Source organism: Miscanthus floridulus, chromosome 10 (assembly GCF_019320115.1).
Source record: "Miscanthus floridulus cultivar M001 chromosome 10, ASM1932011v1, whole genome shotgun sequence".
Classification (NCBI taxonomy): domain Eukaryota; kingdom Viridiplantae; phylum Streptophyta; class Magnoliopsida; order Poales; family Poaceae; genus Miscanthus; species Miscanthus floridulus.
The window spans coordinates 4,133,969-4,158,796 of record NC_089589.1 but is presented as its reverse complement, the minus strand read 5'-3'; the positions used below and the strand labels follow the sequence as shown (position 1 = coordinate 4,158,796).

General features: G+C 44.0%; 1 pseudogene; it reads left to right on the top strand.

The window, feature by feature from the left end:
- The first annotated feature begins 169 nt into the window (after nt 1-169).
- LOC136487885 (uncharacterized) lies at nt 170-23,881 on the top strand (annotated as a pseudogene).
- The last annotated feature ends 947 nt before the right edge of the window (nt 23,882-24,828 follow it).

Genomic DNA, 24,828 nt, shown 5'->3' with positions numbered 1-24,828 from the left:
ATAGACGTTTGCAACATAAAGTGTGCAACCATTGCAACATATGCAACATCCTGATCTACTTTTGTAGCATTCATACGAAACCCAACATACCTCTAAAACAACTGAAACACTCAAAACATACACTTGCAACACGTGCTTTCAACACAATGTCACCTTGATGCTTGGACGAATGGAGCTCGTCCTTGTGGAGCTCGACGCCGACGCGGAGCTCGATGCCACGGAGTGCTCGGAGGTCGCCGGTGCAGAGCTCGTCGGCGGCACAGACCTTGGCAGTGGCCGCAGTAGGCAGATGGAGCATGGCCACGATGGAAGGCGTGAGTCCGAACGGCAGGGGAGGGGGGGCGCAGGCAGAGTCCGTCCCGCGAGCGGGGGGCGCGCCGGCGAGCAGAGTCCGTCCCGCGATGGCGGGCCGGGTGGCACCGACGAGCGAAGTCCATTCGAGCGGGGGCGGCACGGGCGAGCGGAGTCGTCCTACGAGCGGGGGCGTGCAGTGCAAAGTGGGCGTGCGACACGGGCTGGGTCCGTGAATGTGTGGATGAGGATGGGTCCGTGAATGAGTAGATAAGGTTCGTCCGGACGGGAGTCACGGGACGGACGCACGGATATATCCGTGACCGTATTCATAACCCCACGTGGAGCAATGTGAGGTTATTCATTAGCAATCCATTACCAAGTTAGTTCGGAACAATAATTTTGATTAAATATATATGTTTTTTGGGGTACATTACATAATGTTCCTCTTTGATAAGGCAATGTCGGTGCTTTCTGCATCACTCAAACCAGTCGAGTTTGTGCATAACACATATTTCGCAGAAGATTATTTTATACCAGTAATGACTGTTCTTCATGACACTGTGCTGATCACAATCCAAATCAGATACACTTTGAAGTATTCTTCCAGGTTGCGTTTGACGTTTATTTATATGATGAAAGCGTAAAAGTCTGAAATAACAACTCCCGGGTGTAGTGCTGTGGGTGTGATTTCTCTGACGACATTTTTAGAAAGGTGTCCTGTGGAAACGGGATAGGTTACCATTTTTTCCCTAGCTACTTTTTTTTAACGAATCAGGCAAGAGAGCTGCCGATTATATTAAAAAGCAAATGAAGTCTAGACTAGGCAAAAAATAAACAGATACAACTCCGGTCAGTTAGATTGTGATCTCAACACGCACCAAAACCCCAACTCAAAGAAGGAAAAAACAACTCTGTCCGGTCGGAATGGGACATCAACACGAGCCGCAACTCAACAAAGACACACACCTCACCGCCACCAAACCACCGCGAACTGGACACTACACTACACTACACTACACTACACCGCCACCCCCCCGAAAAACAAAGCCGTCAAGACGAAATCGCCCTCATCACCGCTTGCGTCGTCGTTACCGACGATGTCCCACACTAAGTAACCCGCTGCTAAGCAGGGCTAACCGTTGTGTTCCGCTGGAAGGCGTGTAGCCCATCCACAATTAGATCCGCTTGCGCCATCTCTAAAGACGTCGTCCCACACCTGAGTTGCCACTATAAAGCTAGCTACTGTTTTTTAGTTGATGTGGGCTTCTTACTATTTGTTTCCCTTAACCTCCTTCAGCCAAACGTAGATTTGTTTAGTATAATACATGAAAACTCTACAGCAAGATCTTCCAAGTGTTGTTTCTTTGTGCTGACGCATTTCAGGTTCTGAGTAAAGTGCTGTTTTGCTTTAATTCTCCATTCAGTTTCTTGTCCATATAACACATTATATTTATCTAGGCAATGAAAAAGGTACGGGGTTCAACCCTCGCTTCTCCAATCATTATTTTTTTATTATTCTATTCCAAGATTAAATCAATTATAAAATAATATGTAGTGGCAACATGAACAAAATTGGTGATGTAGCTCAACTGATAGAGCGTTTATCTATACATGAAAAAAGCTATGAGATTCAACTCCTTGCATCTCCAATTATTACTTTTTTATTAACCTATCTTCCAAGATCAAATAAATTTAAAATAATTGGTAGGGGCAACTTGAACAAAATCAGGGATGTAGCTTAACTGGTAGAGCTTTTGTCTGTGCATGAGAAAAAAGGTATGGGGTTCAACTCTTGGCATCTCTAACTATTTTTTTATTAATCTATTTTCCAAGATCAAATAAAATTTAAAATGACCTATAGTGGCAAATAGAACAAAATTGGGGATGTAGCTCAATTGGTAGAGCATTTTTTATCTATGCAGGAAAAGGTATGGGTTCAACACCTTGCATCTCCAATTATTATTTTATTATTAACCTATCTTCCAAGATCAAATAAATTTAAAATAATTGGTAGGGGCAACTTGAACAAAATCAGGGATGTAGCTTAACTGGTAGAGCTTTTGTCTGTGCATGAGAAAAAAGGTATGGGGTTCAACTCTTGGCATCTCTAACTATTTTTTATTAATCTATTTTCCAAGATCAAATAAAATTTAAAATGACCTATAGTGGCAAATAGAACAAAATTGGGGATGTAGCTAAATTGGTAGAGCATTTGTCTATGCATGAAAAAGGTATGGGTTCAACTTATTGGAGATGTAGCTCAACTTGTAGAGCATTTCTCTATGCATGAAAAAGGAATGGGGTTCAACTTCTCGATTCTCCAATTATTACTATTTTTATCAATCTATCTTCCAAAATTAAATAAAATTTAAAATAATTTGAAGTGGCAAAGTGAACAAATTTGGGGATGTAGCTCAACTGGTCAAGCGTTTGTTTATGCTTGAAAAAAGTATGGGGTTCAACTCCCCACATCTCCAATTGTTATATTTTTATTAATCTATCTTACAAGATCAAATAAAATTTAAAATAGGCATGTAGCTCAACTGTTCAACTCCTCGCATCTCCAATTTTATTCTTTTATTAATCTATCTTCCAAGATTAAATAAAACTGAAAGTAATTTGTAGTGGCAAATTGAATAAAATTGGGGATGTAGCTCAACTGCTAGAGCGTCTGTCTATGCATGAAAAAGGTACAAGGTCCAACTCCACGCATCTCCAATTATTATTTTTTATTAATTTATCTTCCAAGATCAAATAAAATTTAAAATAATTTGTAGTGGAAATCGATCAAAATTGGGGATGTAGCTCAACTGCTCAAATCCTCGCATCTCCAATTAATTTTTTATTAATCTATCTTCCAAGATCAAATAAAATTTAAAACAATTTGTAGTGGAAATTGATCAAAGTTGGGGATGTAGCTCAACTGGTAGAGCGTTTATCTATGCATGAAAAAGGTACAGGGTTCAACTCCTCGCATCTCCAATTATCATTTTTTATTAACCTATCTTCCAAGATTAAATAAATTTAAAATAATTTGAAGTTGAAAATTGAACAAAAGTGGGAATGTAGCTCAACTGGTAGAGCTTTTGTCTATGCATGAAAAAGGTACGGGGTTCAACTTCTCGCATCTTCAATTATTATCTTTTTTATTAATCTATCTTCCAAGACCAAATAAAATTTAAAATATTTTGTACTGGAAATTGATCAAAGTTGGGGATGTAGCTCAACTGGTAGAGCGTTTATCTATGCATGAAAAAGGTTCAGGGTTCAACTCCTCGCATCTCCAATTTTTATTTTTTATTAACCTATCTTCCAAGATTAGATAAATTTAAAATAATTTGTAGTGGAAAATTGAGCACTAATGGGGATGTAGCTCAACTGGTAGAGCGTTTGTCTATGCATGAAAAAGGTACGGGGTTCAACTCCTCGCATCTCTAATTGTTATTTTTTATTAATCTATCTTCAAAGATCAAATAAAATTTAAAATAATTTGTAGTGGAAATCGATCAAAATTGGGGATGTGGCTCAACTACTCAAATCCTCGCATCTCCAATTTTTTTATTAATCTATCTTCCAAGATCAAATAAAATTTAAAACAATTTATAGTAGAAATTGAACAAAGTTGGGATGTAGCTCAACTAGTAGAGCGTTTCTCTATGCATGAAAAAGGTACGGGGTTCAACTCCTCGCATCTCTAATTATTATTTTTTATTAACCTATCTTCCAAGATCAAATAAAATTTAAAATAATTTGTAGTGGAAATCGATCAAAATTGGGGATGTAGCTCAACTGCTCAAATCCTCGCATCTCCAAATTTTTTATTAATCTATCTTCCAAGATCAAATTAAATTTAAAACAATTTGTAGCGGAAATCGATCAAAATTGGGGATGTAGCTCAAGTGCTCAAATCCTCGCATCTCCAATTTTTTTTTATTAATCTATCTTCGAAGATTAAATGTAATTTAAAATAATTTGTAGTAACAAATTGAACAAAATTGGGGTTAAAATAATTTGTAGTGGAAAATTGAACAAAATTGGGATGTATCTCAACTAGTAGTGTTCTCCTGGCATCTCCAATCATTGTATTTTATTAATCTATCTTCGAAGATTAAATCTAATTGAAAATAATTTGTAGTGACAAATTGAACAAAATTGGGGATGTAGCTCAACTAGCTCTGGTAGAGTGTTTGTCTATGCATGAAAAAGGTACATGGTTTCAACTCCTCATATCTCTAATTGTTATTATTTTTATTAATCTATCTTCAAGATTAAATAAAATTTAAAACAATTTGTAGTGGCAAAAATGAACAAAATTAGGGATGTAGCTCAACTGGTAGAGCGTTTATCTATGCATAGACAATTGAAAGCCTGGGTGACCTGCCTAGGCCAAGCGTGGTTTCCAGGCTTGTAGCTAATTAAACAAGCCCTTAGTTTGAGATCAGGGTCCATGAAAAATGATGCTCATCGAATTTGAACAAAAATTTAAAATATCCAGATCCTTGAATCTTAAAACTACAACATTGTAACTTTGTAGGGCCTAGCATTCTAGTTTAGAATTTTGGCATGTTATGATATAGAATTATAAGATAATAGGCTCTAAAAGTAGCGTATTAGCTATCATTTGGAACCTTAAACTATTTTTTTCTGAGTGTTGATTTAAAGTGTGACCTATAACTGTTTTGTAAATTTATTCTGAAGCTTCAATACTCGTTTTCCCACAACTACAACCTATTCCAATGAAAGAATATAATATGCCTCGAGCTTCATCTTCCTACATCTCCATTACGTCACATACATGATAGACAACGCCACACTTGCAGCTGCTCTCAGGCACAACGACTGGACAAGAATCCTAGACACTGGACGCTATGGCCCATGATTGTCAACTTCTCCAAACAACACGGGCAACAAGACCTCTCAGTCATGAAGATCTATGATCAAGCAATGGACGACATGCCAGTCACTTGGCTTGACTTGTCAAAACAACACAGGCAGCAAGACTTCTGGGTCATCAACATCCATGATCAACCAATCGACGTGCCAATCATTAGCCAAACAGCTAGCCCAACATATACTTGCACGCATTTTCTAGAATTTTGTTGTACAATTTGCTATTTTTGTTTGTTTTTTCCTGGATTGAGTTTGCTTCCTAGCTTTTGAGATAATGTCCATTTTATGAATCCACTAGTGCCTCGTTTCAAATTTTGTGGAAATCTTTTAAGGGTCTGTTTGCATAGCTTTTCTAGAAGTGATTCTCCGAGTAGAAGTGATTATATAGAAATTCTCTAAGATAAGCTATTTTTCATAACATACACTACGTAAAAAATGATTTTTAGCAACGGTTCGATTTTTTTTAGGGGCGGCTGGTGATGGAGCCACCCCTACAGTGGCGTGCTCGGGTGCCCAGACACCAGTCGCCCCTACAAATGGGGTCTGATTTGTAGGGGCGGCTCAATCACCAGTCGTTCCTGGAGTTGCTATTTGTAGGGGCGGCTGGTGATTGAGCCGCCCCTACAAATGCCCCCGTATATATAGCTCCGATTTATAGGGGCAGCTCAATCACTAGCTGCCCCTACAAATGATCCACATATAAAACTGCCGCAACACCTTCTTCTTCCTCGGGTCACTCACTTCAACCCGTGAAAGAAAGGTGGGGAGGCCTTGGGCACCTCCCAAAAATTGCTCTACTAAAGGAGAGGTTTTGGTCTCAAATCCTTTGGTGGAGAGGTTGTAGAAGGTAAGAAAATGCTATTCCATACTTTTTTTGAAGTTTTAATGGTTGGTTAGTGAGTAATTAGAGTTTTGTTTTTCTCTCTCTTCTATGGTGCTTGAGCTACTTATGAAGCAAATTAGACCCAAGTTTTAAATGTATTATGGTAAATTAGGGAGGGGAACAAGATCATACCCTTATTTGGTCCATGTTTCTTGATTTTAGTGAACAATTAGTTAGTTTTATGGATGTTTCATGTGCATGTGGATCTAGATCTAGGGTTTGGTTTTTTTATTAATTTCGTTTTTATAAATTTATGTTTGATGAAATTAGACTAGGGTTTGTATGAAAGATATTGGGTAAAGTATAATTGTTGCTAATTGTTGTATTTGAAATTGTTTATTGTAATCAATAAATATGTATTTTAATTATTTATGGATAAATGGGCCATTAATTAATTTTTCTCTAACATGGTGTGTTTGTATGCTTCATGTAATTATATTAGATTTATATTCATATATATCTGAAGTATATACAATTATTCTCAAGTAATTATTAATTTGTTTCATTTTTATATATATCTGAATAAGTAGTCCTTTAATGTTTGTTTTGTTGTTGTTGTTGTAAAAGATGGAGTACAGGAACTCTTGGATGTATGGTTCGTTAAGGTTCAAGGCAGGTTTCCGTGAAGAGGTGGATAAATTTATTGAAGCCGCAAAGAAGCATGCAACGACATTGAAAGAGAGCTTGATGCACGAATACGACGACGAAACCATAGAATCCCTTCCCAATATTGAAATTTATTGTTAACGACAAGGATGAGGACGAATACGACGACGAAATCATAGAATCCCTGTCCCAATATTCAGCAGAGCTTGATGCACGAATGGATTTTGAGTTTGGCAATGAACAAGGTGGTGATGCTGGTGGTTGGGATGGTAACGACGAAGGTGGTGTCAATAATGATGGTGGAGCACGTGTTGGGGATGAAGATGATTTGGAGGACATGATTCGAGCCCTTGGACCAGAGATTTTACTAAATAGCCCGAAAGGTCTAGAAAATTTGGAAAGGATGACAAAAGCATCGAAGGAGACTATGTATGGTGTTGAAAAGGGTTGTCCGACACATTGGACATTGCTACGTTTTGTGCTTGAGCTGCTCATCCTGAAGGCTAAGTACGGCTGGTCAGACTGTAGTTTTAATGATCTATTGCATCTCCTGTCATGGGTGCTACCACAACCAAACTCAGTTCCCGTCAACACATACCAAGCGAAGAAGGTCATAAGTCCATCGACAATGGGGGTTGAAAAAATCCATGCATGCCCCAACCACTGTATACTTTTTTGTGGCGAAACGTTCAAGTCACTAGATAAATGTCCCCGGTGCAGGGCCAGCCGATACAAGAACAATGACCTTTATGATGGGGACGAAGCCTCCACGGGGAAAAAGAGGAATAAGAAGGGTACAAAAAGGTGATACAAGAATCTTAGCCCCTAGAAGACACTCCATTAGGCAACGATACAAAGCAGAGAAGATTTCCTGTCTTTGTAATGTAGTACCTACCAGTGACCGACCGCTTGAGACGTATCTTCCTAAACCCTAAAGAAGCCGCACTCATAACATGGTGGGATGATGAGAGCAAGGTGGATGATGATAAGATTGCACACCTGGCTGATTGTAGTCAGTGGGAAAGGTTTGATGAGAAGCACAAAGAATTCAGCGATGACCCAAGGAATGTACGGTTTGGCTTGAGCACCGATGGAATGAATCCCTTCAATAAGAGGATGAGCGACCACAGCACATGGCCAGTGATCTTGACCATGTACAACATCCCAACATGGTTGTGTCAGAAGAGAAAGTACCTTCTCCTCACTATTCTTATTTCTGGCCCTAAACAACCAGGCATTGATATAGACGTGTTCCTCGAGCCATTGATGCAAGAAATGGAGAGGCTATGGAGGCATGGGGAGCAGATGTATGATGTGTTCCAAAAGGAGGACTTCATATGTAGAGCAATAATATTTGTTACTACCAATGATTATCCCGCGATGTTTGCTTTGTCTGGATAGATCAAAGGAAAGACGGGATGCTTGGTTTGCTTGGATGGTACTACATTGGTGTACCTGGATGCATCCAAGAAGATAGTTTACCTAAGGAACCGATGCTTCTTAAAGACAAGTCACAAGTGCCGCAGCAAATTATTCTTTAGATTTTATGACAATGCCTCGGAGATTGAACCCCCTCCGGAGAGACGTCATAACGGAGAACACGTGTACAGAATGGTGAAAAACATACGCGTCGTCTATGGAAAGAAGAATCTAGATGGGACGAACAGAGATAGAAGCACACCTCCTGTCGAAGGCGTACCTTTCAAGAAACAATCGATCTTCTTTCAGTATCTGTCTTATTGGCCAGACTTGGAGGTCCCCCATGCCATTGATGCTATGCACGTGCAGAAGAATGTCTTTGAGAGTCTCATTGCTACCTTGATGGACACAGACAAGTCAAAGGATGGTCTAAAAGCACGGAAAGACATGGTGTAGCTAAACGTGATGCCACAGCTTCACTCGGTACCTAAGGCTAATGAAAAATACACTCTGCCCGTGGCGTGCTTCAACCTAACACCAGACGAGAAGAGAGCTATATGCACTTTCCTAAGGGGGATCAAAGTCCCGACTGGGTTTTCAACAAATGTGAAGAAGCTAGTATCGATGAAGGACTTGTCAATAACACACTGCAAGGCTCACGATTGCCATGTGATGCTGATAGTGTTTCTACCTATTGCAATTAGGGCTATAAAGCTAGAGTTCTTAAAAATGGCCATCACCCGCATGTGCTACTTCTTTTCGAAGATCTCACAGAAGACGATTGACAAGCAAGAGCTGAGTGACCTACATGAATTTGTGGTGGAGACACAAAACCAACTGGAGATGTGTTTACCTCCTGCTTTTTTTGATATAATGCCACATCTCATGATTCACATGGTTCATCAAATACAGGCGCTAGGCCCTTGCTACTTGCATGAAATGTGGTCCTACGAGCGGTTCATGTCGGTTTTAAGTCGATACGTGCATAATCGAGCATACCTAGAGGGCTCCATGATAGAGGGTTACAGTACTGAAGAAGTCATCGAGTGCTGTCAAGAGTACCTAAAAGTACAAAAAGGGATTGGTAAACCCAATTCTCATCACAAGGGTCGGCTGGCTGGGAAGGGCATCAGTGGTAGAAAAGTGTTCATCGACTATGATTACAAAGAGATGAGTCGGGCGCATTACAGTGTCTTGCAGAGTACACAACTGATGCAACCGTACATTAATGAACACTTGGCTATCATTATGGTAGAGAGAAATGGCCGTTCGGACGATTGGGTCATGAAACAACACAAGCAACGACTAACTACATGGTTGAAGGACCAAAACATACCACCTGGAGAAACCATAGACTCTATTACCCTCAGTAGGTTAGAGGAGGGGCCATCGAGACAAGTGACATCTTGGAATCCTTATGACATCAATGGGTATACAAACTATACCCACGCAAAGGATAGTAAATATGTGAACCAAAATAGCGGCGTTCAAATAAAGGCTCTCGATGGATTGGGATGAAAGATCCAATACTTTGACATCATTGAAGAGATATGAGAACTTGACTATGGAAGAGATATAACGGTGGCCCTGTTTCGATGCCGCTGGATCAAACAACACTAACTGAATGAGATCAGATTGAGAGTCCTGGACCTCAAGAATCTAGGCTACCAAGATGACCCTTGGGTGCTCGCTTCATATGTCGCACACGTTTTCTATATGTCTGACCCACAAAGTAACCTCCCCCCAAAGAAGAAGACAAAGCACGTGATTGCCTCCGGGAAACAACACATTATTGGAGTTGATGGCGTGGACGATGTTGAAGCTTACAATAACTACGATGAGATGCCGCTATTCACAGACTTTCCTAAGAAGATCAGTGTTGTGGAAAAGAACCTCCCCAAATACAAAATGCCATGGAAATGAATAGGTATCAAGGGGAAAGTCGTTACAGTGGGCTAGCTAGTTGTTGAACGTGGAGTGTTTGTGTAAGTGTGTGTTTGTAAGACTTTATTTATGCATGCGTGTGAGACTATATATTTATATACGTGTGTAAGACTACATATTTTTATATGTGTGTGAGACTATATTTTATGCATGTGTGTGAGACTACCCTTTGCAACATCCAGATGACTCTATTTGAACATCCACTCTATTACTACTAAAACTTTATGAAAATACTTAACACTTTATGAAATGAAGAAATGACCAAAATAAAAGTAGGAGATCTTGATGAGTTATACAACTTTTATATGCATCACCTTTACAGCTAAAATCATTTAGTGTTTGAAAATCAGGTTTGAAGCTGTCATTTTCTAAAATCATCTAGTAATTTTTCTTTTTAATCTCTGGGTAAAATTTGTAACTAGTCTTTCTCCCTCATACTAACTCCAAATGTGATGATTTTTTCCTAAAATTTTCTAAAATCTTGCCCTATCAAGTTAGTGTGTTGATTTGGTCATTCTTTTGATTTGACAAAGTTTGAGCACTTCAAATTTTCAAATTTAAAAAAATGACAAGTTCGAACGAGATTTTCAACCATTAAATGATTTCAGCTGAAAAAGTAATGAATACCAAAGTTGTATAACTCATCAAGATCTACAACTTTTATTTTGATCATTTCTTCATCTGACAAAGTAATAGTAAACATTGTTCACAAATTAACATGTTTCTCGTATAGTTTATGAAACTATGAGTCATACGTGAATTTATGAACAATGTTTACTAATACTTTGTCACATGAAGAAGTGACCTAAATAAAAGTTGTAGATAGTGAGGAGTTCAACAACTTTTATGTTCACAACTTTTATTGTTGAAATTATTTAAGGTTTCAAAATCTTGTTTGAAGTTGCCATTTAGTGAAATTCAAAATTTCAACTATTCAAATTTGGTCAAATGAAAATATGATCAAAATAAAAGTTGTACATATTGATGAGTTCTACAACTTTGGTATTCATGAGTTTTTCATCTGAAATCATTTACTCTATCAAAATATTGTTTCAAGTTGAAATTGTTTGAATTTCAAAATTTAAATCGTTCAAACAAAGTCACATGACAAGATGACCAAAATAAAAGTTGGACAAGTTGATGAGTTATACAACTTTTATGTTTACAACATTTCCATTTTATTTCATTTAATGTCATAAAATTATAGTCGAAGTTTTAAAATGCAAATTTTTAATTTTTGTTTTTTTTGTTTTCTATATTGTTTTGACTACAATTGTTTATATATATATTTATTCATATATAGAATAATACAAAATATTATATTTGTGCATATACACAATTTTTTATATTACTTTGTGTTTTTACGATATAAAAATATAGAATTTATAATTTAAAAAAATTGAAAATATTTGTAGGGGCGGTTGGATCAGGAACCGCCCCCGCCCCTACAAATGCATTTGTAGGGGCGGCTGGATCAGGAACCGCCCCTACAAATGCATTTGTAGGGGCGGCTGGATCAGAAACCGCTCCTAGAAATAGTCCCAAGTATAAATCGGAGGGCGCATGGGAGAAAATGAGTTGGGCGCTGTCTTGTTCCTCCGACGCTATTAGGCTGCCCCACGTGCCTGCTCCTCCCCGCCCTAGGTTTCCGCCGCCAGCCCCGCCGCCGGTCCCGCGCTCGTGCCCACCCACACTAGCCCCCGGCGCTCGACGTCCCACACCCGGCCCCCGACGCCCGCCCCCGCGCACCAACGACGCAGGCTCCCGACGCCCCGCGCCCGGCCCTCGACGTCCCACCCCCGCACACCGACGACGCAGGCTCCTCGGCTCGTCGCCATTCTGGCTGCTCGACGCTTCGAAGAGGAGGCCAACAACTGCTGCAGTTGAAGCGGAAGCACCGCAGCAATCCTCCAATCGTAAGTGGCCAGCAACTGTCGCGAGTCCGGGTAAGTGGCCGCGACTAGGCTCCACGCATCTACATTCGCGTCCGAATCATGCACTAGATTCATGCCCGCACCATCTTGATTCGAACGCGGTGCAAGGTGCGCGTTTTCATTTTTCCTTTTTTTGAGTCTCCCCACGAGAATCGGCGGTGTTTGTGTGGGCTGTTCCATTTCCATGGTAACCTAGCTTTAGTTTTGCTTTCTGTGTTAGATCCTAGATAGAACCCTAATTTCTAGTTGTGCGATTTAAACTTTTGGTGGAACCTTAGTTAGATTGCTGCCCCGAAGATTTTAGCTTTAGTTTCATTTCAGTGGTTATAGCGTTGGGATATCATACCTTTTTTTAATTTAGCAACATCTAGCTATGAAAGGCAAAGGGTTTTGAATGTAATAGTTATTTTGAGAGAGCTAACTCAGTGATAGGTTTCTGATCCTTTAGTATTACTGAATAAATCTGGTTTGACATCTGCAACGGTTATCTCTACGAAGTTTTCAAATAACAAAACAATATATATGAGACTGGTTGATAAACCATTTTCAATATGCAACAGACTATTTTGATGCATCGGCAATTCACATCTTATTTAACCATCCGTGACTTGCGTGATGCTTAATTTGTACTCATACTGCTTATATTTTTTCTGAATATTGTTGGTATTTTTCATTTTTGTTGCATGATTGCGTTATTAATAGTATTCGTGTCTCCACTCCATGTTGGATTCCTTCATATGCATGTCGCCTGTTGGTGCCTTGTGGATCATTTAGGCTTCCTTTCGTTTATGTCGATCTTTTCTATTTTCCCATCTATTTATGCATGCTGCTTGCTGAGATCAGTGCTGTCAAAATTTTTACTCCCCTGAGATGTCTTCACCTAATGTCACCTTCTTTGTTTTTGTCTCTTGCTTTTTGGGACTAGGTAGGTACTGCTATAGCCATCCATGCTTTTTCGAACAAGATAGATCCTGCTATATTCATGTCGTTGATATTTATTTTATTCATATGCCTGCTGCTTGCTGAGATCAGTGCTGTCAAATTTTTACTCCCCTGAGATGTCTTCACCTAATGTCACCTTCTTTGTTTTTGTCTCTTGCTTTTTGGGACTAGGCACGAGCACACACACACACGACTCCTCTTTCCTCCTCCAACCCTGCTGTTGTCGCTGTCGCTGTCCCTGTCGTCTCTCATCTCTCTCTCTCTCTGACTCTGTGCATGTGTGTGTACGACGATCCATGATCCATCCATCCATGGGCATGGAGCTGAGAAGAAGAGCTGACCTACTTTTCATTCTTTTTTCTTGGATCGTTACCTTCCCTCGTGTCCCGTCCATCCATCCATCCAACCATCCTGACCTGTCACTTCATTCCCACCTACATCTGCTGCACCCTGCTGCCCGGCCCGGCCTGGCCGAACCCTGCATTTCTTTCTCGTCTCACTTGAACACTTTTGCATTTTGGAAACCACCACTTCACTCCAGTTCAGTTCAAATGCATGTGCATCAACAATGTTAGTCTCCAGCAAAGTAATGCAAACATGCATTTGCAAACAGCAAAGCAATGCCAATTCATTCACACACTGATGCCTCACTACCGCTTCTCCTCTCTCCTTTCTTTTCATGCATGCACAAGCTGCAGAGAGAATTTTGCTTCTCACAGTTCAGATTATTACAATATAATCCTTCTCACAGTTCAGATTCTAAGAATTCAAAAATGATGCAAACATGCCATAAGGACTTGTTTATTAGTTACAAGTAATCTTGCCAGCTGGTGCTCTGTGCAACCTGAGGCAGGCCATGGCCATGAACCAAATAGGTTAAGTGCACTGGCTGTCTAATCTACTTTTTTTGGCAATAGCTGCGCTGCTACTTTTTTTTTACTGATGCCATGGAATGGAATGGATCTTTTTCAGTTAAGTTATCACGTCTTGCTGTTTTTCTACCGCTTAAGTGCTTGAACTCATTTCCTGTCATTTGCAACAACTACTGCTTCTACTACTCTCCTATATTGCAATAGCTGCGCTGCTACTTTTTTTTGTTGCTATCCAGCAATTCTTGTTTGGCAGCAGCTGCTGCTCCTTTGCTGAGTTAAATTATATGCAGACCTCTCTTCTCTCTTCTAATCACCTCTCTTCTCCTCTCTTCTATTTTCTCCTCTCTTCTCTCTTCTACTCACCTCTCTTCTCCTCTCTTCTTTCTTGTTTGGCAGCAGCAGTTGCTCCTATTCTGATTTAAATAATGTGCAGACCTCTATTCTCTCTTCTCTCACCTCTCTTATCCTCTCTTCTCTCTTGTTTGGCAGTAGCAGCTGCTCTTTTGCTGAGTTAAATGATATGTAGACCTCTCTTCTCTCTTCTCTCTTCTACTCACCTCTCTTCTCTATTCTCCTCTCTTCTCTCTTGTTTGGCAGCAGTAGTTGCTCCTATTCTGATTTAAATAATGTGCACACCTCTCTTCTCTCTTCTCCTCACCTCTCTTACTACTCCTACTCATGTCCTTTGTTTTGCCAATGATAAAATTGTCCAAGTCCATACATTATATGGAATATGAGCTGATGATCAAGAACTTGTGAGGAACTTGGCATTGTTAGCAGCCGCCCCTACATTACCTTCTCCTCTCTTCTCTGTTATGATGCCTTGATGCTCCAAGTTCAAGATCAGATGATGATTGACATGTTTCTGAGGCCTCTACTACTGCTACTTCTTGTTTTTGGATATATTGTTGTTTTATAGGACTACTTTGTTTTATAGACCTTTTTTATTTCTTATACCTTCCCGCATACCTAAAACACACTTTCTTGCATCTATTAGAACAAAGAGCGAAATAATGTCGTGGATACCAGACAGTGCAGCCTAATGCCCCAAGCATGATGAGTAGCCAACCCTTGAGGAGCAAGCACTAGAGGACCAGCTTACTCAGGAACAGTTCGATAACGAGGTAGAAAAGGATCTAGAAGTGATACTTACTCAGGAGTAGTGTGACGAGGAGGAAGGCCCCAAAGGAGAGGCTGCTGAAGACAAAGAAGAAGAGGATGATGATGATGATAACTCAGAAGAGGGATATGAAAGTCCTGAGGATCCTTTCCCACGTGAAGCCAGAAGGAGGTCAACGGAGGAAGATTTGGACAAGGATTTTGACCCGAACGAGGAGGTAGGGAAAAAGCCTTAGCTTATAAATTTTGCTAAAGCTTTGGCTATGTTACCTCTACTAACACTTTGACCTGTCGTATATACAAGTCCCTCCTGAAACTCGAAAAAGACGACGTCGACGTTCGCGACATCTCGTTGGACAAGACGGAGTAGAGAAAAGGAGAGCAGAGGCAACAGCCATAGAGACGGATCACGATGCCTCTGCTCCACAACCTCAAGACACAACCATGACTACCAAGCCTAAGAGGAAACGAGGGGATAGAAAAGGAAATCTATATCTAAATAAGGCATGCTATGTGATAACGGAGGTCAGGCCAGTAGGGGAGATCCTTGAGCCGAAGGAATTAAGAGGACGATTCCATAATGCGATCGGGGCCCTAGTAAGAGATAAATTGAACCCATCAATCCCTAACTAGAAAGAGGTACCAGAGAACAAAAAGAATGAACTATGGGATAGGCAGCTGAAGCTCAATTTTAGATTTCCAGAGGGTAAGCACGAACTGGTAAAAAAATGCTTTCAGGATGATCGGAGAGTCATTCCGACGTTGGAGGTCGGAGCTCAACACGAAGTATATCCAAAAGGGGTTAACTCCCTTCAACGAGTTTGGCAAAATAACTCATAGTCAATGGGAGGAGCTCGTGGCTCAGAAGACTTCACCAGAGGCATTAGAGCTCAGTGCCCATAACATCGAGCTAGCGAAGAGGAACAAACACCACCATCATCTAGGCCCCGGTGGCTACTATGCCAAGGAAGAGTAGTTTAGGAAGATGGATAAAGAGGCTGCAGCTGCTGGGAATATCGATGTGATGAATTTGAAGGTACGCTCAAGGAATTGGATATATGCAAGGAGTATAGAATCATCCGGCAGTAATCTTAAGTTTGATAAGCCAAAGACCCAAGAGGCAGTATCAAGGATACTGAAATATGCTGAAGACAAGGAGAAGGGCTCATTCAATCCTTCTAGAGAGAGGGACGAGCTTAGCCTTGGCTTGGGAAACAAGGAGCACACAGGCCGCACTAGGGGGCTAGGGAAAAGGACGACCTAGAAGCAAGGATTCGAAGAGGACAAGCACATGTACAAGAAACATGGCAGAGACCGAGAGACTAGTCTTGAGCTCCAAGTGAAGGCTCTAGTTGCGAAGGCGCTGGAGGAGCAAGGACTGTCTATGGAGCCATGGATATTAGTGACACCGCCGGGAGAACTGGCATTAGTTGGCAACCCTCCGAAAGTTCCTAGGAACCAAGGTTCCACTGTAGCCACAACCACTGTCGATCGCATATGGGAACCAACTAGTTGCACCCTGGTGTCTCTCAGTGGCCGACAGAACACTATGATGGAGGTGACAATGGGTGTGGCACATCCTCCCGGTGGCTTACACCACAATAATAAGATACCGCCGGACTACACTGGGGTCGAGGTGCATACAGTGAAGCTCGAGTTCATGCAGTGGAGGATAGACTACGCAACTCCCAAGGGGCTGGTGTTACTCGGAGACGTTATGGGGCAGTTCATCCTCTGGCACAAACGGGACATTATATTGACTGCTTCTTCACCGCCTCCCCCTCTCCCAAATTTGGAGCAAGTTGTTGAGGTCGGGGAGATATTTTCACCGTCTCGTGACCCCCACATTCCTGAGATGCCACATTCTTCCCCGTCTCCTAGCGAGCATGTGCCTGATGAGATGCCACAACCTTCTCCAGCTCGTACCGAGGAAAAGTGCATCATGAGATGCCACAGTCTTCTCAACAAGCACAGCCGATACATGAACGAGTGCCTCCTGAAGAAGGTGATGCACAAGAAGATGAGGAAGTGCCTAAATGGGAACTTCGAAAGAAGATTCCAATCAACATAAGGCCAGTTTATGTTCCGATCAAAGACGTCTCATCGGTGTCTAAGTGGTATTCCCATGACCAGTTCAAGCCTGAGAACCAAGTTAAAAAAGTCCCATCATGAGGTTCTGAGGAGGCCGTCACTAGCAAACTCCACCAAATTGCAAAGCAGTATCCAAATATTGATGCCATCGAATGGTCAAAGGATTGCTCGAAAACATATGAAAGAGGCAAGCCCTTCCTACCAAACTAGGACATCCAGCGCCTACCACTTGGAATGAGAAGGTTCCATGATTGGTACTTGCGTGTTCTCCCAACGAGCATAGATCTCATACAAGCATGCTTCCCCACCGGCACATTTGGAAGCCCAGTCAGGAAAATTGTCTTTGACTTCGATGACATGCACACATGCTTTCACCTAGGAGAAATGGAGATGAATCTAATTCGCACGTGGTGCCTATAAGTCCTTGTCCTCCTGATATGATATGAATGTAATCTTTGAATTTTGTTGTAACTAACCCACGCCGTGATTTGTAGAATGCAAGTACACATTGTCAAACAAATGCCAAGTGTGAAAGCCGGGTATCTAGACCCTCAAGCTATAGCCCAAACAAATTTTAATTACCCTAAACGGTGGACACTGGATGCCAAAGAGCTAGCTGCTGCAAAGACTCTTCGGGAGAAAGAGCGCATCTGTACGGCGAAACTAAGGGAAGAGTCCCTTAAGGTTGCGGCATACATTGCCCTGGCTTTCAAAAATCTCCAACAACACTCTACTATATGGCTACCATACAACTTCGAGTAAGTTCAACTCTATACTTAAAGCTTTGTTCGATATATTTTATTCGATGCAAAAGAGCTTATCTAGTTCTATGATTAAATCCATGCAGCAACCATTGGATTTGTATAGCCGTCGATGTCGGGAGGAGCATGGCATGGGTCTTTGATTCATTTGATAGGGACACGGTGACATACAAAGACTTCATATCGATTCTCAAGACGTATACATATCGACAATCCTCATTAGCTTATATGTTTGTATACATACTTGTAACGTTCACTTTTGGATACTAACAAGTTGTATTTGCTAAAATAATTTGAACAGAGCATTTAGGTTCTATGTCACTAATCATCATGGAAGGCATGATCCAGCAAGGAAGGAAAAGCTGGCTATAAAAACACTATGTGCGGTAAGTGTAACTTACTTCTTCAGTACTCCGTTACATGGCTGTCAAAAGCATTACTTAATATTTTCATATGCAAAACACACAGTGCCCCAAGCAGAAGCCTGAGAGTGTATATTGTGGATACTATATATATTCGATGATGAGTAACACCGGTGCCTACAGGAGACACCCCTTAAGGGTAAGTTTGAACCTCTTCACCCGTAGTATAAAAACTTCATACATGGTATGAAATACTAAACCAAAACTTGTTCTCTTATAGTGGAGAGAAGAGAAAGGAATGGAATGAAAAGAGACACATACAAGGACGACCAACTCTTAGAGCTCGTCGGCGACCTTTGCAACTTCATATTTGACCAGATTGTACATGTTAGAGGCGCCTACCATGACCGAGAGTCTGAGTTAGGTACAAATCCTCAGTACCAACACCTTCGTGAGACTGAAAGGCTAGCTCTAGGACGTTGATAACAATGTGTATAGAATTTGTATATTTAATGATGGATTGTATATATTCTTGTGAATTGGACTTGTAATTGTAGTTTATAGAATACTCTTGTGCTTGTAGTCGCGGTCGTGGGGCGTTCGGCAACGCGAACGTGGTTCGGAACGTTGGTCGCGGGGCGTTTGACAACGCGAACGCGGTTCGGAACGTTGGTCGCGGGACGTTCGGCAACGAGATTTTGAATTGTAAATTTGAATTTTTTTGTGGGAAAACGTACTGTAGGGGCGGTTTTAGATTGAACCACCCCTACAAATACCTGTTTGTAGGGGCGGCTGGTTGAAAGGTCCTAATGGCTAGAGGGGGGAGGATGAATAGCCTAATAAAATTTCTACAACAACACTTAACAAAGTGGTTAGACAATTATGAGGTGAAGCGAGTGTTGCACTAGCCTACTTAAAATGCAAGCCACCTACCACAATTCTAGTTTAGATAGTGTCTATTCACACAATAGCAAAGACACTATCATATGTTAGTGTGCTCTCAAAGACTAACTAAAGAGCCACACCAACCAAGCAAGCAAGCTCTCACAACTAGCTACGCTAAAGAGCTTGTCAACTAGTTTGCGGTAAAGTAAAGAGAGTGATTAGGATAGTTATACCTCCATGTAGATGAAGTACCAATCAATCACAAAGATGAATAACAATGAAGACCAATCACCTCGGAATCAATGATGAACACAATGATTTTTACCGAGGTTCACTTGCTTGCCGACAAGCTAGTCCTCGTTGTGGTGATTCACTCACTTGGAGGTTCACGCGCTAATTGGCTTCACACGCCAAACCCTCAATAGGGTGCCGCACAACCAACACAAGATGAGGATCACACAAGCCACGAGCAATCCACTAGAGTATCTTTTGGCGCTCCACCGGGGAAAGGTCAAGAACCCCTCACAATCACCACGATCGGAGCCGGAGACAATCACCACCTCCGCTCGACAATCCTCGCTGCTCCAAGCCGTCTAGGTGGCGGCAACCACCAAGAGTAACAAGCGAAATCCACAGCGAAACACGATCACTAAGTGCCTCTAGATGCAATTACTCATGCAATGCACTTGGATCACTCCCAATCTCACTATGATGATGAATCAATGATGTAGATGAGTGGGAGGACTTTGGCTAGGCTCACAAGGTTGCTATGTCAATGAAAATGGCCAAAGATATGAGCCACAGCCGGCCATAGGGCTTAAATAGAAGCCCCCACGAAATAGAGCCGTTGTACCCCTTCACTGGGTACTCTGCGCTCTGATCGGACGCTCCGGTCCACTTGACCGGACCCTGGACTCAGCGTCCGGTCCACAGATGGACGCCACGTGTCATCACCTTCAAACGTTGTTCGTCAGATTCCAACGGCTATGACGCTGACCGGACGCTCCGGTTAAAACTGACCGGACGCTGGAACCTCAGCGTCCGGTCGAGTACAGTAAGGGTCAAAACCTGGTTTTCCTCGACCGGACACAGGCCAGCGTCCGGTGGTAAACCCTAGCCACTGTACCGACAGTCAACGCGACCGGACGCAGGTAGTCAGCGTCCGGTGCTTCTGGATTCAGCGTCCGGTCACTGGACCGACGTTGGCATCAGCTCTGTTCTCACTTCTATCTTCTCCACCCTTGCTCCAATGTGCCAACCACCAAGAATTTGTATCCGGCGCAATAGAAAATAGGCATTTCATTTTTCCGAAAGCGCCGAATTTTCACAAATGTTAGCATATTTTCACAAATATTATCAATGGTGTTAGCACTCCACTAGATCCTAAATGCATATGCAATGAGTTAGAGCATCTAGTGGCACTTTGATAACCGCATTCCGATACGAGTTTCACCCCTCTTAATAGTACGGCTATCAAACCTAAATGTGATCACACTCTCTAAGTGTCTTGATCACCAAAACAAAATAGCTCCTACAAGTTATACCTTTGCCTTGAGCTTTTTGTTTTTCTCTTTCTTCTCTTCAAGTTTAAGCCCTTGATCATCTCCATGCTATCACCATTGTCATGTTATGATCTTCATTTGCTTCTCTACTTGAAGTGTGCTACCTATCTCATGATCACTTGATGAACTAGGTTAGCACTTAGGGTTTCATCAATTCACCAAAACCAAACTAGAGCTTTCACTGGTACTACAGCCGCCCATACAGATCGATTTATAGGGGCGGCTGGTAATACGAGCCGCCCCTACAAATCAATTTGTAGGGGCGGCCTGGGAACCGCCCCTACAAATGCATGAGTTGTAGAGACAGTTCGGTAGGGGCGGCTGGCCAAACCGCCCCTACAAATGGTTACGAGCCGCCCCTAAAAATCGATTCTGTAGTAGTGATAGTGATTCTCTAAGTAGAAGTTGGTTACATGGCTGGAAGTGATTCTCTAGTAATTCTATAAGACAAACTACTTTTTTTCATAACAGTGAGTCACTTCTCATAACGAAGAAGCTATTTTTTCGGCTCTCAACTCCTACTCAAGAATCAGGATAGAATGAATTAGGAGCTGATTCCTTAAAAGAAAAATTGCACATTCTCGGCCTTGGAGCCCCAAGAGGAAAATCTCTCTCATTGGTGGGACCATTCGTAAATGGGCCATTAGATCAGTGAAATGAGCATAAGCATGTATGGATTATGGACCCGATACTGGGCTTTAGTGGACCTGATTTTGCCAAAATAGCGTGTGATCTTCGATGGGAAGAAGCCCTATTTTTCTGCCTCAATTATTGGCATAGTCTGATTTCCCCCCTCAACTTTCAATACCATTTATTTTACCTCCCTAGCCGATCCAAAGTGGTCTCATCCTACGTGGCGACACGTCATCGATCTACTGTGTCATTACGGCTGACCGTGGCGCCTCTTCATCTATCATCTCCCAAACCGAGTGCATCGGCTGCTGTTCCCGGTGATGGCAGCGGCGGCGGTGCTGGTTGGAGCGACGCGGGCGTCCGGGTGCTACCCGCGGGTGTATATAGCTTCGGGGACTCGCTAGCGGTCACTGGCAACGTGCGCTTCGTCTACGGCGAAGACTACGGCAACCCAACGCCACAACTTTAACCCACTGCTCATCCATCGATCAATTAGCTAGATAGAAGTAGGAGCTAGCGGCTCTGATTTTGAGATTTAGAATCTGCAGCGCGCGCTGGGGCTCCCGTTTTTGCGGCTGTACTTCGTCGGGCGGCGCGTCGCGGACTTCGTGCACGGGGCCAACTTCTCTCTAAGGGCAGAGGCTGCGGGCCGGTGAGGGCGGAGGTGCCGACTGCGGGCGAGTGGAGGCGAAGGAGCCTGCGTCAGGGCCCGGCAGTGGCGCCCGCCAGGAGGGAGAGCGAGATAGAGATGGCAGTGGCGCCTGCCAGGAGGGAGAGCGATCGAGATGCGGAGTGACTGGGCGTCACTCCTCCCGGACCTGACGCAACTCATCGCCGCCCGCGTACGGGCGGCGGGCGTGGTGGATTACATGTCCTTGCGCGCCGTATGCGCGAGCTGGCGTGCTTCCACGCCTAGTCCGCGCGACCCTAGCCTCCGTGACGCGCGTCTTCGACCGCGCGGCTGGGTCGCGCTATGCGACGGCGACGGCGTGCGCCCGGCCGACGCATGCGAGGTCGCCTTCCTCTGCACCGCCACCGGCAGGTGCGTCCGCGTCCGCCTGCCGGAGCTCCGCGGCCACCGCATCGTGGGCTTCACCGACGGCCTCCTCATCCTGCTCAACAAGGGAACCACCGCCGTCCGCGTCCTGCATCCCTTCACCCGCGTTGCCGTCGACCTCCCGCCCATCGCCCCCATCTTGGACTACATGGTCAAGGACCAGCTGTCCCGCTCCTGGGTGAGAGCCGCCGTGTGAATGTCCCAGAACTCCCCTGACTCCATCGCCGTCGTCGCCTGGTTCCTCAACGCAGCGGGGGTAGTCGTCGCCGAGCCTGGCTCCCCGTGCTGGTATACCGTGCACCACAGCCTCCAGCTTGCCTCAGCGCGCCGACTCCTTCCAAGGCCGGCTCTGTGGCGTCGTCAGAAACAAGATGGCAGTTCTGCAGATCTATCCTCAATGCCTGGGCCCTTGCATTGCTCTAATCCCAAGATTCGACATGCCTCAAGACTATTCCTTCTTCCTCCTGCCTGGTGCTTGTTATCTATATCTGGGCACAAAGCCCGAGCCCGTGAGCCCGGCACGGAGCCCGCTATTTAGGCCCGGCCCTAGCCTGGCCCGGCCCGAAGGTCAATGGGCCCTAGCTGGCACGGCACGGGGTGCAGGCCGTGCTTGGGCCGAACCCTAGGCCCACAGGCCGGCACGGCACGGCCCGCAAGCAGGCAAGCAGGCCGGCGGCCCAAGAACGGCCCCCTCCCCTCCTGGCCTCCTCGGCTCCTCCCCGGCTCCCCATATAACCGAGACCCCCCCTCCCCCGGCCGGCCCCTAACCCTAACCCCATTCGCCTCGCCTCCCAACCGCAGGCCGCAGCCGCACTCGACACCCTAACCCTAATCCCATTCGCCTCCCAACCGCAGCCGCACTCGACACCCGCTCGGTCCATCTTCGCCTCCTCTCGTCGATCCATCTTCGTCGCCGGTGCGACCGTCGTCCTTGGATCCGGTGATATCGCCGCCGCTCCATCACCCTAACCCTAACCCCATTCGCCTCGCCTCCCAACCGCAGGCCGCAGCCGCACTCGACACCCTAACCCTAATCCCATTCGCCTCCCAACCGCAGCCGCACTCGACACCCGCTCGGTCCATCTTCGCCTCCTCTCGTCGATCCATCTTCGTCGCCGGTGCGACCGTCGTCCTTGGATCCGGTGATATCGCCGCCGCTCCATCACCTCTCCGGCTCTCCCTGAGTTCCCTACTCCCTCAGTCCCTCTCCGTCTTCCTTTTTACTCCTTCTCCTCTGTTTGTCGATGAACATGTGAGTCCGCCTCCCCGTCTCTCTTCCACCGTCGCTCGCCGTCCTTCTTAATCCCGTCTTGCCCTTGTGTGGCCCTCGTCTTCTCCGGCGCCGGGCTCCGGTTGCTCAGGCAAGTCCATCCCCATTCGTAACCGTAACCCTAGCCCCTAGATCTATACGTTTCTCAGTGTTTTGATTCTGTTTTTGGGATCATTTTCTCATCCGGCTCCGGTTGCGCAGGCAAGTCCATCCCCATTCGTAACCCTAACCCTAGCCCCTAGATCTATACGTTTCTCAGTGTTTTGATTCTGTTTTTGGGATCATTTTCTCATCCTTTTCTTCTTTGCGTGTTCTTTTTTTTTGCAGGTCTGCTGCCGATGCCTCGTCGTCAACTAGCCTTGGCGTAGACGGACGACGGGCAATGGCACCACGGCCAAGCCGTAGCCGCGCACCGTTGAGGAACGGTGCTGGAGTTCAGCCGTCCGCGGCCGAGGGCCCCATGGCGTGTGACTCGCAGGGCGACGGTGCCATGTTCCCTGTGACTGGCGACGATGACTTGGTCGCGGCTGGGCTGTCCCCGGAGCACGACGACGACGGCCGTGACCCCTTTGCGGTGTTTGATGACGCCACCCGCGGGACACAGCCGGCGATCGACGTCGATGCCGTCGATGCAGGGGCAACGGGGACAGGGACGGTGGACTCCAACACCCACTCCAACTACACTGGTGTTAATGGTAATGCTGATGGTAATGGTACTCGTTCTCCTTCCTCTGGTGCTATTTCTGGACTTGGTAAGCGCAAGTCTCAGTGCTGGGGTGACTTTGAGGAGGTTTATGAGAAGATTAATAGTGTCGATGTGCGTGTTAGAGCTATATGTAAGATGTGTAGAACTGTGTTGAGTGCTAGATCTACTGCTGGTACTGGTCACATCCTTAGGCACCAAAAATCTTGCAAACAGAAACTTGATAATGCTTCTAGGGTTCAGTCTCGACTAGCTTTTAATGCTGATGGGTCTTTGCATAATTGGAACTATGATCCTGCTGTTGCTAGAACTGAACTGTGTAGATTGATTGCTAGGCTTGATCTTCCTCTTGGTTTTGGTGACACTGATGCATTTGAGGAATATATTAAAAATTCTCATAACCCAAGATTTGTTAGATCATCTAGAAGAACCACCACTAGAGATCTGGATAAGTTATTTGCTGAACATCGTGCTATGATTAGGAACTGTGTGCATGCTTCTGCATCTGTTGCTTTGACTTCTGACATATGGTCTGGTAATGCTAAAGAGGATTACATATATGTTGTTGCTCACTATGTGAATGCTGATTGGGAATTGCAAA